This window comes from Primulina eburnea, chromosome 6 (assembly GCF_022965805.1).
Source record: "Primulina eburnea isolate SZY01 chromosome 6, ASM2296580v1, whole genome shotgun sequence".
Taxonomy (NCBI): Eukaryota; Viridiplantae; Streptophyta; class Magnoliopsida; order Lamiales; family Gesneriaceae; genus Primulina; species Primulina eburnea.
Window position 1 is genome coordinate 11,852,212 of NC_133106.1, and position 18,668 is coordinate 11,870,879.

Here is an 18,668-nt window from a genome sequence, read left to right on the forward strand (position 1 = left end):
GGTTGTGCAAAAAGTTGATCCCCATTGCATGCAATATTTTATTAAAAAGTATTCAAAGTCTCTTCACCTCCAAAGCATGCAAACCCTAGTGGGCTTGCAACCTTTTGCAAGGCCCATGGACTTTTAATTGTCCCAAACAATTTTGGGCCCAATTATACTTTTCTTGATTTTACTCAAGCCCACTAGTTAAATAATTATTTCCAATTGGGCTCTACAAGGCCCAATGTTATTTAATTAATCCAACACTTGAATTAATTTAATTATTTGGACTCTACTAGGCCCACTAGTGTTTAATTAATTCAACACTTGAATTAATTTAATTTAGTCCATAATAATGTTTGTGAAAATCACAATTTTCAAAAACATTAGTCACTTGGCCAAATTTTAATTTAGGAACACTTCCATAAATTAAAATTTATATTTCTCTCATAGAAGTCATACTTCTATTTTTCTTTACGCTTATAAACACATTCATAAGCCGTTCAACACATTGAACTATTTTACTTCTCATCGGGATTTACAAAGCTAGTACTTGTGTGGCCCTCAATGGTTCATTGATACAACTAGCCGTAGGTTCACATCTCCATGTGATTCGGACTAAACATGTCCTTATTCGAGCATACCCCAATTGCTTTATTCTTACTTATCAACTCCTTGATAGTAAGAACGTCAGAACTCAAGTCTGATAGTACCCAACCAATCACGTTAAACGCCTAGCAGCATCGCTTACGTGATTCCCTAGGTATCACATGATAGTTCCTGCAAGAACCATTCAATTATGGTTAGCGTACAGTACGGTCCCTTCAACTCATATATCCCGACCGATTCGACAACTATTGGTTTATCGAGAGTTGTCAATGAATCGATACTATGTGTCATGTTGTGGTTGCATCGATGGTGTAATCTATTAAACCCCTTTCATAATTACCACCATACTCTGATCAGAGATTTCAACCCACACATACATGAAAAAACACATAGGATATCCATACCCGTAGGTAAGCGGTGAATCCCCGGCTACAATGCATCGACTCCTATATGTTTCGCCGTAACACCCAACCTTGTCACCTGATGACCCCATAAGAGTCGGTAAACAAGTCAAAGTGAAACGCTAGCACATAGAGTCTCAATGTTGTCCCGGGTCATAAGGACTAATGGTGTACAACCATAAACTAGGACTTTTCCACTCGATAAGTGAGAACCACTTGGAAAGTCCTTTATAGAGGGTTGTTCAGTGCACTCTACCAGGAGCACCTATCTGCATGCTCGGACATCACAATGTCCCCTACCAATGAAACATGGTACTCACATCGCAGATACTAGTCTCTAACTCGAGCGGCCTATATCCTTCTTAGTGGCGGCTGAATCGACTAGGAACCGTTTAGAATATACAGTATTACAAATATGAGTTTCATGATACTCATCATATGAGCATCTCATATTATTTCTACTATATGTATATTCAAGGACTTTGTCTATGCAACTCGCATGGGTATAAAGATAAAGATGCGCCAAATTAATAAATTCAAATATTATTAAAATAAAGATCGTTTATACAAAGAGTTTCATGGTGAACAGTCAGCCAACACTTGGCTCGACGTGCACCTACTCTAACAATCTCCCACTTGCACTAGAGCCAACTACCTATATAATTTAGACCCATTGATTCGCGATGCTTCTCGAATGATGGTCCTAGTAAAGGCTTAGTTAGTAGATCAGCAACATTATCTGCGGAGCCGACTTTGTCGATCGACACTTCTCCTCGTTCCACGATCTCTCTGAGGATGTGGTACTTTCTCAATACATGTTTGGACTTCTGATGAGACCTTGGCTCCTTCGCCTGAGCTATGGCTCCCGTGTTGTCACACATCACCGGGATAGGAGCAACTCCATTAGGAATGACGCCCAACTCTTGGACGAAATTCCTAATCCAAACAAAATCCTTTGCTGCAGCCGATGCAGCAATGTATTCTGCCTCAGTGGTGGAATCCGCAGTACTGTCTTGCTTGGAACTCTTCCAAGAGACAGCACCACCATTGAGAATGAATATGAATCCGGAGGTTGACTTCGAGTCATCAACATCGCTTTGGAAGCTAGAGTCGGTATAGCCTTCCAATTTCAGTTCTCCACCCCCATAGACCAAGAACAACTTATTGGTCCTTCTCAAATACTTGAGGATGTCTTTCACAGCTTTCCAGTGTGGAAGACCAGGGTTGGATTGATATCTACTCACTACACTTAGTGCAAAAGCCACGTCAGGACGTGTAGATATCATCCCATACATGATGCTACCAATAGCCGAAGCATACGGAATTCGTGTCATCTCCGCTATCTCTGCATCAGTCTTGGGAGACATAGACTTGGATAGGGACACGCAATGACACATTGGTAGATGTCCTCTCTTGGACTCATCCATCGAGAACCGCTTCACGATGGTATCAATGTAGGTGGACTGGGTGAGGCCAAGCAATCTTCTTGATCTATCTCTGTAGATCTGTATTCCCAATACAAAAGATGCTTCACCCAAGTCCTGCATTGAGAACTTACTTGCTAACCATATCTTAGTTGATTGCAACATTCCTACATCATTCCCAATGAGTAGAATGTCATCAACATAAAGAACAAGGAATGTCACAGCACTCCCACTGACCTTCTTATACACACAGGGTTCCTCAGGATTCTTAGTAAAACCAAACTCTTTGATTGTACTATCGAATCTGAGGTTCCAACTCCTCGATGCCTGCTTAAGACCATAAATAGATCTTTGAAGTTTGCATACCATATGCTCACTTCCGATAGATGTAAACCCTCAGGTTGAGACATGTAAATCTCTTCCTTAATATCCCCATTAAAGAAGGCTGTCTTCACATCCATCTTCCATATCTCATAGTCATACCATGCAGCTATGGCTAGCAATATCCTAATGGACTTGAACATCGCAACTGGAGAAAAGGTTTCCTCATAGTCAACACATTGCCTTTGAGTATACCCTTTTGCTACCAATCGCGCCTTGAAGGTCAATACCTTCCCATCCGCCCCAAGTTTCCTCTTGTAAATCCATTTACACCCTATGGGAACAGTTCCCTCAGGTGGATCCACAAGATTCCACACTTGGTTCGAATGCATGGAATTCATCTCAGATTCCATTGCTTCAAGCCATTTGGATGAATCGGCATCAGATAACGCTTCCTTGAAGGTCCTTGGATCACATCCAAGATTAGGCTCATCATGGCCCTCTTCAAGAAGCAGACCATACCTTATAGGTGGTCTCGAGACTCTCTCGGTTCTTCTAGGAGCTTGTATCTCCTCACTTGGCTTCTCGGGTGTGGGTTCTACAACTGTGGGTGTCTCTCGAACCCCTTCGAGTTCTATCATCTCGCCTTTTCTATCCAATAGAAATTCCCTTTCCAAAAAGGTTGCATTCCTAGAAACAAACACCTTTGTTTCTTGGGGATGATAGAAATAATATCCAACGGAATTCCTTGGATATCCCACAAAGTAGCATAAAATGGATCGACTATCCAATTTATCTCCCACTGCCTGCTTCACATAAGCAGGACACCCCCATATTCTAAGATAAGAATACTTGGGAGGCTTACCCATCCATATCTCATATGGAGTCTTGTCAACTGCCTTTGTATGGACATTGTTCAACAACAGTGCCGCTGTTTCAAGCGCATATCCCCAAAAGGATGGCGGCAACTCCGTGAACCCCATCGTAGACCGAACCATGTCCATCAAAGTCCGGTTACGATGCTCCAAAACACCATTCAACTGCGGTGTAGCGGGCGGAGTCCACTGCGAGAGAATCCCATTCTCTCTAAGATACTCTTGGAACTCGGCACTCAAGTACTCACCACCTCGATCCGATCGAAGTGTCTTGATGCTTCGTCCCAATTGCTTCTCTACTTCACTTCTGAATTCTTTGAACCTTTCAAAGGCTTCAGACTTGTATTTCATCAAATACACATACCCATACCTCGAAAAGTCATCGGTAAAGGTGTTGAAGTAGGCATGTCCATGCTTAGTAGTGATGCTAAGCGGACCGCACACATCGGTATGGATCAAATCCAATAACCCTTTGGCTCGCTCCACATGGCCCTTAAAGGGAATCTTGGTCATCTTTCCTTTTAGACAGGATTCACAAGTCGTGAGAGCGTTAATATCAGACATATCAAACATGTCAACTCCCACTAACTTGTTCATCCTTCTTAGGAAAATATGTCCTAATCGAGCAATGCCATAATTGTGCCGAATTTAGAGTATCTTGTTTGCGCTTATTTGTTGTTGTTATTGCTTGGACATTGTTAAGTGGAATATCTTTCAATTTTAAGGTGTAGAGATTGTTTTCTAGTTCTCCGGTACCAACTAAACATTCATTCTTGTAAATATTGCAAACACCTTTGCCAAATAAACAAGAAAATCCATCAATATCAAGCATAGGAATGGAAATAATGTTTTTTGATCAAGTCTGGTACGAACAAAACATCTCTTAATACAAACTTAAAATCATTGTTCAAAATTAAACAAACATCTCCTATGGCCTTGGCAGCAACTCTTGCTCCATTGCCCATTCTCAAGAAGGTCTCACCCTCTCGGAGCCTTCTACTTCTTCCCATCACCTGCAAATCATTACAGAGATGTGAGCCACAGCCGGTATCCAATACCCAAGAAGTAGAGTTAATCGAGATATTTACTTCAATATAGAACATACCTTTGCCAGAACCCTTCTGCGCAAGATATTCCCTGCAGTTACGCCTCCAATGTCCAGGCTTCTTGCAGTGGTGACAGATGTCAACAGTCTTCTCAGCCTTGGCTGGCGCGGCTGCCACAATGGGACTCGGTGTCTGCCTCTTCAAGGGCTCGCTCTTCTTGGGGCGCTGGAAAGAACGCTTCTTTCTCTTCCCATGTGGACCGGTCTTCGTGCCAGATGAAGAGCCCACATAAAGAACCGGCTTCTCCTTCTTGATTGTGGACTCAAAGGTCACAAGCATGTTCACCAACTCTTCAAGGCTTGGCTCAAGCTTGTTCATATTGAAATTCACAACAAAAGGATCGAACGAGCTCGGCAGTGACAACAACAGCACACCCGTGGTCAACTCCGAAGGCAAGATCAAATCCATGCCAACTGAGCTTATCCACGAGCCCAATCAACTTTAGGCAATGCTCATGGACCGAAGTCCCATCTCGCATGCGTAAAGTGATGAGCTCCTTTACTGTGGCATGCCTCAAAGGCCGAGTCTGCTCACCGAAGATCTCCTTGAGGTGCATATGAATGTCAGCAGCATTCTTTGCATCCTCGAATCGCCTCTGTAGCTCATCGTTCATCGAAGCCTGCATATAACACCTCGCCTTCAAGTCATGGTCGCACCAATCCTTGTAGGTCTGCAATTCCTCAGGAGTGCAGCTGGTCGGAGCCTCAGCAGGGGGCGACTCAGTCAGTGTGTATGCAATTTTCTCCCAGTTCAAGACAATCTTTAGATTTCTTAGCCAAGTGATATAGTTAGGTCCGGTTAGAACGTGTTTTTCGAGAATGACGGAAAACGGGTTGCGAATTGATGACATTGTCAAAGATTTGTACTGAAAAGTAAAACAGATAAATGTTAATGAATATTTTAAAATATTTAATAAGATATAAAGTTTGGACTTTTACTTTATAAATTGTCGCTCCCACTGTTTTGACATTTTCACTACACTCTAGTAAAAACGGGAAACACTTTCCTCAGTAGGTACTGTAAGGTCCAATTAGCGAATTGTGATACCGAATAATATCGGCCAATCACAATTCCTAAAAGGTAGTTTCCAATTGCATCGCCATGCAACCCTCTACGTATACTTTTGTCTCACGTTTGATTAGGACCCAATAATATGACGTCGTTCATCTTTACGTGTCAAGCCTAACCCATCGATATTGAACCTTAATGGACGGTCGCCATGAGTTCCCTCAATAATATGAGCCGAAATCATGGGAGTTCCACGTAGTTCACATCACTATGTCAATGGATGTCACAGCTTTCCGGCACCCAGGGCCCCCTCAATAATATGAGCCGAGCCCCGAGTACGGGTAGCGTTCATCATGCATCCATTGTCGATGGAAGACAAGGAAATTATAAACAGATTTATAATTCCCCTTTTCGGACTTGATATTAATTTTGAATCTTATTCAAAATGAGGGTTTTTTAATTTTAAAAGGTCTCATCATTAATTTTATTTTAAAAGCTCGCCATGTTTGATCGTATGTTTGCCGGATTCATGCAACTTTGTTATTATAATAATAATAACGCACATACTCATTATTTATAACATATCATGCATATATTATAAATAGAAAAACAATACAAGGATGATCAATCGCCCCAAAACTAATGGCCCGTGTGAGCTAAACACGGGCCTAGGTCCAATCCTAGGGTAAATGCACGGGATGCAAATGCAACTAAATTATTACATTAGCATCAAATATTACATGTCTTCGATCTTCATAATCACCAAGGCCACCATCTTCCAATCTTGATCTTCCACTATTCTAATATTTACAATTAAATATCCATGGCACATAGGGATACATCTCATGGGGGTGGGAACGGGCCATAAACCAAGCCCACTTGAAATTGATAATTATTACAATCATACAACACAAATATCCTAGCATACACCTAGCAAATTGGGCTTGGGCTTTTGATCATCCTTCATGCATAATATCATATATCATACACCATCAACTAATTATCACAATAATTAATTGATCCAATATTATATATCTTGATCCAATCACTAACCGCCACAATTATAAATTAAATTAACAAAGTATACAAACTACTTTGTCTACTTTCAAATTAATTTATTTATAATCGAATTTCTTGTAAATCACAATTTACTATAAATAATTAAAGTCCTACTTCAATTATTTATTTTATGAGAAAATATGTGCAACAATTGTAAATTTAAACTTAAGGGCCCAAAAACCATTTTTCACCAAAATATTTTGGCCCATTTAAATTTCACAAATTATGTTGGCCATCCAATGGCCCAACATCTCAAGGCCCATGACACTTGGATTAACCAAAACACCTTTTGGAAACCCTAGCCGTCATCGCCGTCGCCGGAGCTCCGTCGCCAGATTCCGGCAACAAAAATTTTTTTTTTTATTTTAAAACAGTGAAACTTTCGAGCAGCACGAAGGCTGCCCCAATTGCTGCCCGAAATTCTCGGGCAGCCCGAGATTTCACGGGCAGCAACATGCTGTTTGAAATTTTATTTTATTTTTTGTTTTTTTTTTTTGCTTCAAAAATTTCGGCCTTCTCATATCCTTGCACCAAAATTTTCTCAAGCGGTTAGAAATCGATCTCAACATAATATTATGCAAATATTACACAAAAACCGTAACCTAAGCTCTGATACCACTTGAAAGCGGACCGGTTACGGTGGCCGGAAGCGCAACGGAAGTCAAAAATTTTAATTTCAAGCATGAAATTTCGGCCACCTTGGTATTTTTGTGCAATATTTACAAAACAAACACCATAATACATACATAGGGTGTTAGAAGAGATTTACCTATCAACCCCTTGAGGTTGATGTTTGGCTCCAACTAAAGTGTAAACACTTTAGCTCTTCAAAGGATGGAAAAATCTACAAGCTCACCTCCTTTCCTACAAGAATTAGGCCCACCACTATGCAAGGTAAAACCCTTCTTGATTTGCACTGGAAAATCAAGAGGATTTTTCAATGAGAAGAGAGTATTCTCCAACAAATGAAGAACACAAGAGAGAAGAAAATTTTTGGAGAAAAATTGCCCAAAATTTCGGCCAAGTTGGAAAGGTAGAATGAGGGAGTGAAGTCTCCTTGGTAGTGCAAAAAGTTGATCCCCATGCCATGCAATATTTTATTAAAAAGTATTCAAAGTCTCTTCACCTCCCAAGCATGCAAACCCTAGTGGGCTTGCAACCTTTTGCAAGGCCCATGGACTTTTAATTGTCCCAAACAATTTTAGGCCCAATTATACTTTTCTTTATTTTACTCAAGCCCACTAGTTAAATAATTATTTCCAATTGGGCTCTACAAGGCCCAATGTTATTTAATTAATCCAACACTTGAATTAATTTAATTATTTGGACTCTACTAGGCCCACTAGTGTTTAATTAATTCAACACTTGAATTAATTTAATTTAGTCCATAATAATGTTTGTGAAAATCACAATTTTCAAAAACATTAGTCACTTGGCCAAATTTTAATTTAGGAACACTTCCATAAATTAAAATTTATATTTCTCTCATAGAAGTCATACTTCTATTTTTCTTTACGCTTATAAACACATTCATAAGCCGTTCAACACATTGAACTATTTTACTTCTCATCGGGATTTACAAAGCTAGTACTTGTGTGGCCCTCAATGGTTCATTGATACAACTAGCCGTAGGTTCACATCTCCATGTGATTCGGACTAAACATGTCCTTATTCGAGCATACCCCAATTGCTTCATTCTTACTTATCAACTCCTTGATAGTAAGAACGTCAGAACTCAAGTCTGATAGTACCCAACCAATCACGTTAAACGCCTAGCAGCATCGCTTACGTGATTCCCTAGGTATCACATGATAGTGCCTGCAAGAACCATTCAATTATGGTTAGCGTACAGTACGGTCCCTTCAACTCATATATCCCGACCGATTCGACAACTATTGGTTTATCGAGAGTTGTCAATGAATCGATACTATGTGTCATGTTGTGGTTGCATCGATGGTGTAATCTATGAAACCCCTTTCATAATTACCACCATACTATGATCAGAGATTTCAACCTACACATACATGAAAAAACACATAGGATATCCATACCCGTAGGTAAGCGGTGAATCCCCGGCTACAATGCATCGACTCCTATATGTTTCGCCGTAACACCCAACCTTGTCACCTGATGACCCCATAAGAGTCGGTAAACAAGTCAAAGTGAAACGCTAGCACATAGAGTCTCAATGTTGTCCCGGGTCATAAGGACTAATGGTGTACAACCATAAACTAGGACTTTTCCACTCGATAAGTGAGAACCACTTGGAAAGTCCTTTATAGAGGGTTGTTCAGTGCACTCTACCAGGAGCACCTATCTGCATGCTCGGACATCACAATGTCCCCTACCAATGAAACATGGTACTCACATCGCAGATACTAGTCTCTAACTCGAGCGGCCTATATCCTTCTTAGTGGCGGCTGAATCGACTAGGAACCGTTTAGAATATACAAGTATTACAAATATGAGTTTCATGATACTCATCATATGAGCATCTCATATTCTTTCTACTATATGTATATTCAAGGACTTTATCTATGCAACTCGCATGGGTATAAAGATAAAGATGCGCCAAATTAATAAATTCAAATATTATTAAAATAAAGATCGTTTATACAAAGAGTTTCATCGTGAACAGTCGGCCAACACTTGGCTCGACGTGCACCTACTCTAACAGATAGTACTTGATTTCACAATCAAAATCTTAAAGCAAATCAAGCCATCTTCGTTGTCTCATATTCAGTTTTGACTGTGAAAACAGATATTTCAGGCTCTTGTGATCAGAATAGATCTCAAACTTCTCACCGTATAGATAGTGTCGCCAAATCTTCAGTTCAAATACAATGGCCGCCAATTCAAGATCATGAATTGGGTAGCGAGTCTCATGCGGCTTCAATTTTCTTGAGTAATAGGCAATGACATGTCCTCGCTGCATCAGAACACAACCTAATCCTCTGTGAGAAGCATCACAATAAACAATAAAATCACCAGTACCTGACGAAATAGTCAACACCGGAGCACTGGTTAATCTTTTCTTCAACTCTAGGAAACTGGATTCACATTCCTCTGACCAAACAAACGAAGCATTCTTCTGAGTCAGCTGCGTAATAGGTTTAGCAATACTGGAAAAATCTTTGATGAATCGTTGGTATTATCCTGCTAAACCCATAAAACTGTGCATCTCTGGCACAGATGTCGGTCTCGGCCAGTTGATCACGACCTCAACTTTACTAGGATCAATAGTGTGGGGACCCGGGCTCTAACTCAATTCTGTTTGAGATATATTGGATCTTTCCTAAAAATTGCGCGTCAAAATTTTTGCTTTTTAAAATTAACTCAAATGTAATAAATCATTCATAAGCAACAACTTTATTTCATTCAAACATAAATAGACACAAGTCTTGTTCTATTTTCGTAATACAAACTAGTGTTCACTACAAACTACAATTCATATATAGTACATATCTAGTAAGAACCACTAGTAATCTTCCATGCCCGTGATCACCACTCTATCAATCTCTCATCCTCATCGAGACCCAGATCCTGTCCCACCTGTTGCCATGCACACATACAGACACAACAACAGCCGGAAACTCCGGTGAGAACGAATTCCAGTATAAAACATGTTACACATACATATGCGCAATATAAATCATAAAGCACACTAACATGAATAAAAGCAATAGCAATGGGTTCCATAATCTATGAAACCAAAGCAATATAAGCATGCAACTCAAATCAATTCATATCTTGACCCGACTCGACTCGAACTCTAACTCTAGGGATCCCGGTGTGAATAAGACGTCACTGTCTGTTACCTATCCTCCCAATTGGGGTAACGGTACGTCTTATTCATAGACTTCGGCCCTGTTTGTATCGAATATATACAATTGCAGTCAATCTGCTCCTACGCGTCGATACCACCGAACGTCTAATTTGGCAAGTCTGCCAACGACTCCTATCTCAATGCTTGAATATAAATCTATAAACAAGACATAGTCGAAATCAAATGTAAACAACAATCTAGTATGTGATTTTGGGAAACTCCAACCAAGTCTGATTCGAGTCATATATCTGGAATTCACATGAATTATACCTTTCTTGCCCTTGGAATCAACCGAGATCTTGAAGTCGAATATCAAATCTATCAATTCAATTCTGAAATGGAAATGTCGAGAGGTACCATATCAAAATACAATTCAAAGCAAGTCTTATACAAATCATATTTAATCTCGGTATAAATTGACGGCATAACGGCGTAATTTCTCGACATCGGTAACTCAACCAATAATAGTCTATAACCATCAACTCATAACCATCACAATATATACACCCTGATCTCAAAATCGGTATACCCTTATACACATATGTACTGCAATTTCATAACAATTGCATACGACATCCGATAATCGATCCGGTTGCGAATATACTATGCTCAACATATCAAGAACACATAATAACCATCATATCATAATTCTTTCAGCAACTAAACTTCAAACCATGCTGAAACTGAACAATACTTACATCCTTAGATAGCTCTTGATGAGAAGAGCAAGAACTATGCTTGGATTGAGGTTTGGATGTGTAGATGTTGCACAAGCTCAATTCTCGTATGGAAGGAACCTTGAACCTCTTAAGGAAATGTTCTGAGTTTCGTTGGTGCTGAAGAATGACAATTGAAGGAAAACACATATTATATGCGTGGCAAAGGCAAGTGTCATATTCTTCACTCCACACGTCACACCGCAGGTGCGCCCACTTCTTACCGCGGGTGCGCTGTGAAAGGGGATCGGTTACGGTGACCGGAAGCGCAACGGAAGTTAAAAAATCGAATTTTACAAGAGAAATTTCGGCCACCCTTTGTCTTTGTGTAGCAAATACAAAAAAAACACAAAAATGACATTCATAGTGTGTTTAGAAATGTACCTATCAATCTTAAAAGATTGATGATGGCTCCAACTTAGTTGATATACAACTAAGCTCTTCAATGGCAAGACAATCTTCAAGCTTCCTTTGAGCCCAGCTTGCTCAAATATTAAGCCCACCACCAACTAGCTAGAACAACTCTAATTTTGCACTAGAAAAATTAGAGCATTTTTCATAGAGAATTATTTTTCATTCCTCAACACTTGAAGAAGAAAATGAGAGAAAAAACTTGGAGAGAATTGAGGGGGAGAATTCGGCCATTGCATATTGAAAATGAGGGAAGGGAGACTTGTCTTGGTCTTGCAAAAAGTAGAGACAAAAGTAGCATGACAAGCCTTGATAGTTGCAAAAGTTGTCTCCAACTCTTCACCTCCCATGCATGCATATATTATATGGTTTTTAACAAATTAAAAAGCATGGACTAAATTTAATTATCTCAAACATATTTGAGACTAATTAAACATTACTTGAAAATACCCAAGTCCCACTTGTTAAATAATTAATTTAAATTGAGCTCTACAAGACTCAATATGATTTAATTAATTCAACACTTGAATTAATTTAATTATTTGGACTCTACTAGGTCCACTAGTGTTTAATTAATTCAACACTTGAATTAATTTAATTTAGTCCATAATAATGTTTATGAAAATCACAATTTTCAAATACATTATTCACTTGGCCAACTTTTAATTTAGGAACACTTCCATAAATTAAAATTTACATTTCTCTCATAGAAGTCATACTTCTATTTTTCCTTACACTTATAAACTCATTTATAAGTCGTTCAACACATTGAACTAGTTTCTCCTTTATAGAAATCATACTTCTAATTTTCCTTACGCTTATAAACTCCTTTATAAGCCGTTCAACACATTGAACTATTTTTACTTCTCAACGGGATCTAGAAAGCCAGCACTTGTGTGGCCCTCAATGGTTCATTGATACAACTAGCCGTGGGTTCACATCTCCATGTGATTCGGACTAAACATGTCCTTATATGAGCATACCCCAGTTGCTCCATTCTTATTTATCAACCCCTTGATAACAAGAACGTCAGAACTCAAGTCTGATAGTACCCAACCAACCATGTTAAACGCCTAGCAACATCGCTTACATGTTTCCCTAGGTATCAAATGATAGTGCCTGCAAGAACCATTCAATTATGGTTAGCGTACAGTACGGTCCCTTCAACTCATATATCCCGACCGATTCGACAACCATTGGTATATCGAAAGTTGTCAATGAATCGATACTATGTGTCATGTCGTAGTTGCATCGATGGTCTAATCTATGAAACCCCTTTCATAATTACAACCATACTCTGGCCAGAGAATTCAACCTACATACACATGATAACACATAGGATATCCATACCCGAAGGTAAGCGGTGAATCCCCGACTACAATGCATCGACTCCTATGTGTTTCGACAGAACACCCAACCTTGCCACCTGATGACCCCATGAGAGTCGGTAAACAAGTCAAAGTGTAATTCTAGCACATAGAGTCTCAATGTTGTCCCGGGTCATAAGGACTAATGGTGTACAACCATAAACTAGGACGTTTCCACTCGATAAGTGAGAACCACTTGGAAAGTCCTTTTATGGAGGGTTGTTCAGTGCACTCAACAAGGAGAACCTATCTGCATGTTCGGACATCACAATGTCCCCTACCAATGAAACATGGTACTCACATCGCAGATACTAGTCTCGAACTCGAGCGGCCTATATCCTTCTTAGTCGCGGCTGAATCGACTAGGAACCGTTTAGAATATACAGTATTACAAATATGAGTTTCATGATACTCATCATATGAGCATCTCATATTCTTTCTACCATTTGTATATTCATGGGCTTTATCTATGCAACTAGCATTGGTATACAGATAAAGATGTGCCAAAATAATAATATCAAATATTACTAAAATAAAGATTGCTTATACATAGAGTTTCATTGTGAACACTCGGCCAACACTTGGCTCGACGGGCACCTACTCTAACAATCTCCCACTTGCACTAGAGCCAACTACCCATATGCTTCAAACCCAATGATTCGCGATGCATCTCGAATAATGGTCCAGGTAAAGGCTTAGCTAGTGGATCAACAACATTATCTACGGAGCCGACTATGTCAAAAGACACTTCTCTACTTTCCACAATCTCTCCGAGGATGTGGTACTTTCTCAATACATGTTTGGACTTCTGATGAGACCTAGACTCCTTTGCTTGAGCTAAAGCTCCCGTGTTGTCACAGAACACCGGGAGAGGAGCAACTCCATTAGGAATGACGTCCAACTCTTAGACGAAATTCCTTATCCAAACAGCCTCCCTTGCTGCATCTGATGCAGCAATGTATTCGGCCTCTGTGCTGGAATCCCCAGTATTGTCTTGCTTGGAACTCTTCCAAGAGACAGCAGCACCAATGAGCATGAATACAAACCCAGAGGTTGACTTCGAGTCATCGATATCTCTTGGGAAGCTAGAGTCGGTATAGCCTTCCAATTTCAGTTCTCCACCACATAGACCAAGAACAATTTATTGGTCCTTCTCAACTACTTTAGGATGTCTTTCACAGCTATCCAGTGTGGAAGACCAGGGTTCGATTGATATCTACTCACTACACTTAGTGCGAAAGCCACGTCAGGACGTGTAGATATCATCCCATACATGATACTACCAATCGTAGATGCATAAGGAATGCTTGTCTTCGCCGCTATATCTGCATCAGTCTTGGGAGACAGACTTGGATAGGGACACGCCATGACACATTGGTATATGTCCTCTCTTGGACTTATCCATCGAGAACCGCTTCACGATGGTATCAATGTATGTGGACTGGGTGAGACCAAGCAATCTTTTCGATCTATCTCTATAGATCTGTATCCCAATACAAAAGATGCTTCACCCAAGTCCTGCATCGAGAACTTACTCGCTAACCATATCTTAGTTGATTGCAACATTCCTACATCATTCCCATTGAGTAGAATGTCATCAACATAAAACACCAGGAATGTCACAGCACTCCCACTGACCTTCTTATACACACAGGGTTCTTCAGGATTCTTAGCAAACCCAAACTCTTTGATTGTACTATCGAATCTGAGGTTCCAACTCCCAGATGCCTGCTTTAGACCATAAATAGATCTCTGAAGTTGCATACCATATGCTCACTTCCGATAGATGTAAACCTTTCAGGTTGAGACATGTAAATCACTTTCTTAAAATCCCCATTAAGTAAGACTGTCTTGACATCCATCTGCCATATCTCATAGTCATACTATGCAGCTATGGCTAGCAATATCCTTATAGACTTGAACATTGCAACTGGTGAAAAGGTTTCCTCAAAGTCAACTCCTTGTCTTTGAGCATATCCTTTTGCCACCAATCGCGCCTTGAAGGTCAATACCTTCCCATCCGCCCCAAGTTTCCTCTTGTAAATCCATTTACACCATATGGGAACAATTCCCTCAGGTGGATCCACGAGATTCCACACTTGGTTCGAATTCATGGAATTCATCTCAGATTCCATAGCTTCAAGCCATTTGGATGAATCGGCATCAGATAACGCTTCCTTGAAGATCCTTGGATCACATCCATGGTTAGGCTCATCATGGCCCTCTTCAAGAAGCAGACCATACCTCATACGTGGTCTCGAGACTCTCTCGGATCTTCTAGGAGTTTGTATCTCCTCTCTTGGCTCTTCGGGTGTGGGTTCTTCAATTGTGGGTGTCTCTCGAACCTTTTCGAGTTCTATCATCTCCCCTCTTCTATCCAATAGAAATTCCTTTTCCAAAAAGGGTCGCATTCCTAGAAACAAACACTTTTGTTTCTTGGGGATGATAGAAGTAGTATCCAATCGAATTCATTGGATATCCCACAAAGTAGCATAAAATGGATCGACTATCCAATTTATCTCCCACTACCTGCTTCATAAGCAGGGCACCCCATATTCTAAGATAAGAATACTTAGGAGGCTTACCCATCCATATCTCATATGGGGTATGCCATTGAATGGACATTTAGTGGAATATCTTTTAATTTTAAGTTATAGAGATCGTTTTCAAGTTCTCAAGTACCAATTAAATATTCATTCTTGTAAATGTTGCAAACACCTTTGCTAAATAGACAAGAATATGTTAGAGTAGGTGCACGTCGAGCCAAGTGTTGGCCGACTGTTCACGATGAAACTCTTTGTATAAACGATCTTTATTTTAATAATATTTGAATTTATTGATTTGGCGCATCTTTATCTTTGTACCCATGCTAGTTGCGTAGATAAAGTCCTTGAATATACATATAGTAGAAAGAATATGAGATGCTCATATGATGAGTATCATGAAACTCATATTTGTAATACTGTATATTCTAAACGGTTCCTAGTCGATTCAGCCGCCACTAAGAAGGATATAGGCCGCTCGAGTTAGAGACTAGTATCTGCGATGTGAGTACCATGTTTCATTGGTAGGGGACATTGTGATGTCCGAGCATGCAGATAGGTGCTCCTGGTAGAGTGCACTGAACAACCCTCTATAAAGGACTTTCCAAGTGGTTCTCACTTATCGAGTGGAAAAGTCCTAGTTTATGGTTGTACACCATTAGTCCTTATGACCCGGGACAACATTGAGACTCTATGTGCTAGCGTTTCACTTTGACTTGTTTACCGACTCTTGTGAGGTCATCAGGTGGCAAGGTTGGGTGTTACGGCGAAACATATAAGAGTCGATGCATTGTAGCCGGGGATTCACCGCTTACCTATGGGTATGGATATCCTATGTGTTTTTTCATGTATGTGTGGGTTGAAATCTCTGATCAGAGTATGGTGGTAATTATGAAAGGGGTTTCATAGATTACACCATCGATGCAACCACAACTTGACACCTAGTATCGATTCATTGACAACTCTCGATAAACCAATAGTTGTCGAATCGGTCGGGATATATGAGTTGAAGGGACCGTACTGTACGCTAACCATAATTGAATGGTTCTTGCAGGCACTATCATGTGATACCTAGGGAATCACGTAAGCGATGCTGCTAGGCGTTTAACGTGATTGGTTGGGTACTATCAGACTTGAGTTCTGACGTTCTTACTGTCAAGGTGTTGATAAGTAAGAATGGAGCAATTGGGGTATGCTCGAATAAGGACTTGTTTAGTCTGAATCACATGGAGATGTGAACCCACGGCTAGTTGTATCAATGAACCATTGAGGGCCACACAAGTACTAGCTTTGTAAATCCCGATGAGAAGTAAAATAGTTCAAAGTGTTGAACGGCTTATAAATGTGTTTATCAGCGTAAAGAAAAATAGAAGTATGACTTCTATGAGAGAAATATAAATTTTAATTATGGAAGTGTTCCTAAATTGAAATTTGGCCAAGTGAATAATGTATTTGAAAATTGTGATTTTCATAAACATTATTATGCACTAAATTAAATTAATTCAAATGTTGAATTAATTAAACACTAGTGGGCCTAGTAGAGCCCAAATAATTAAATTAATTCAAGTGTTGGATTAATTAAATAATATTGAGTCTTGTAGAGCTCAATTAAAATAATTATTTAAACTAGTGGGACTTGGGTAAATTCAAGTAATGTTTAATTTATCTCAAATATGTTTGAGATAATTGAATTTAGTCCTTGGTTTTTTTATTTGATAAAAAACTATATTATTTGCATGCATGGGAGGTGAAGGGTTGATGATTACTTTTTATTAAAATAATGGAAGGCATGCACCTTTTGTTTTTTACTTTTCTCTCAACCAAGATAAGAATTAATTGATTCTCCTTCACTCCCACTCCTACCTCTTGGCCGAAACTAGAGCAAAGATTTTCTCTAATTTTTCTCTCCTTTTGTTCTTCATTTTTGTTGGAGGATAAAAGTCTTCTACTTGAAAAATCTTCTTGTTTTTCTAGTGCAAAACAAGAAGGGGTTTACCTTGCATATGGTGGGCTTGATTTTGAAGCAAAGGAGGAGGAGCTTGTAGATTTTTCTCACCTTGAAGAGCTTTGTTGTTTACAACAAAGTTGAAGCCAAACATCAATCTTTAAGATTGATAGGTAAATCTCTTAACATCCTATGTATGGTGTTATTTTGTAAATATTGCACAATAAACATGGTGGCCGAAATTTCATGCTTAAATTTAAAAATTTTTGACTTCCGTTGCGCTTCCGGCCACCGTAACCGGTCCGCTTTCAGAATATCCATCTTTATCACAATAGAAATGGAAACAATGTTTTTCACCAAAAAGGTACAAACAAAACATCTCTTACAAATTAACTTAAAATCATTGTTCGACAATAAGTAAACATTTCTTAAGGTCTTGGCAGCAACTCTTGCTCCATTGCCTATCCTCAAGAAGGCCTCACATTCCCTTAGTCTCCTACTTCTTCCCATCACCTGCAACACATTACAAAGATGTGATCCAAATCCGGTATCTAATACCCAAGAAGTCGAGTTAATTGAAATGTTTACTTCAATTTAGAACATACTGTTTCCAGAACTCTTCTGGGCAAGATATTCCTTGCAATTTCGCCTCCAATGTCCAGGCTTCTTGCAGTGATGACATTCATCAGCAGTCTTGTCAGCCTTAACTGGTGTGGCTGCCACAACGGGATTCGGAGATTGCCTCAACAAGGGCACGTTCTTCTTGGGACGTTGGAAAGAACTCTTCTTTCCCTTCCCATGTGGATCAATCTTCGTACCAGATGAAGAACCCACATAAAGAACCAACTTCTCTTTCTTGATGGTTGATTCAAACGTAACAAGCATATTCACCAACTCCTCAAGGGTCGGCTCCATCTTGTTCATGTTGAAGTTAACCACAAAAGGATCAAATGAGCTAGGCAATGATAACAGCAATACGTCGGTGGTTAACTCCGAAGGCAAGATCAGATCCATGCCATCGAGCTTTTCCACGAGCCCGATCATCTTTAGGCCATGCTCATGGACCGAGGCCCCATCT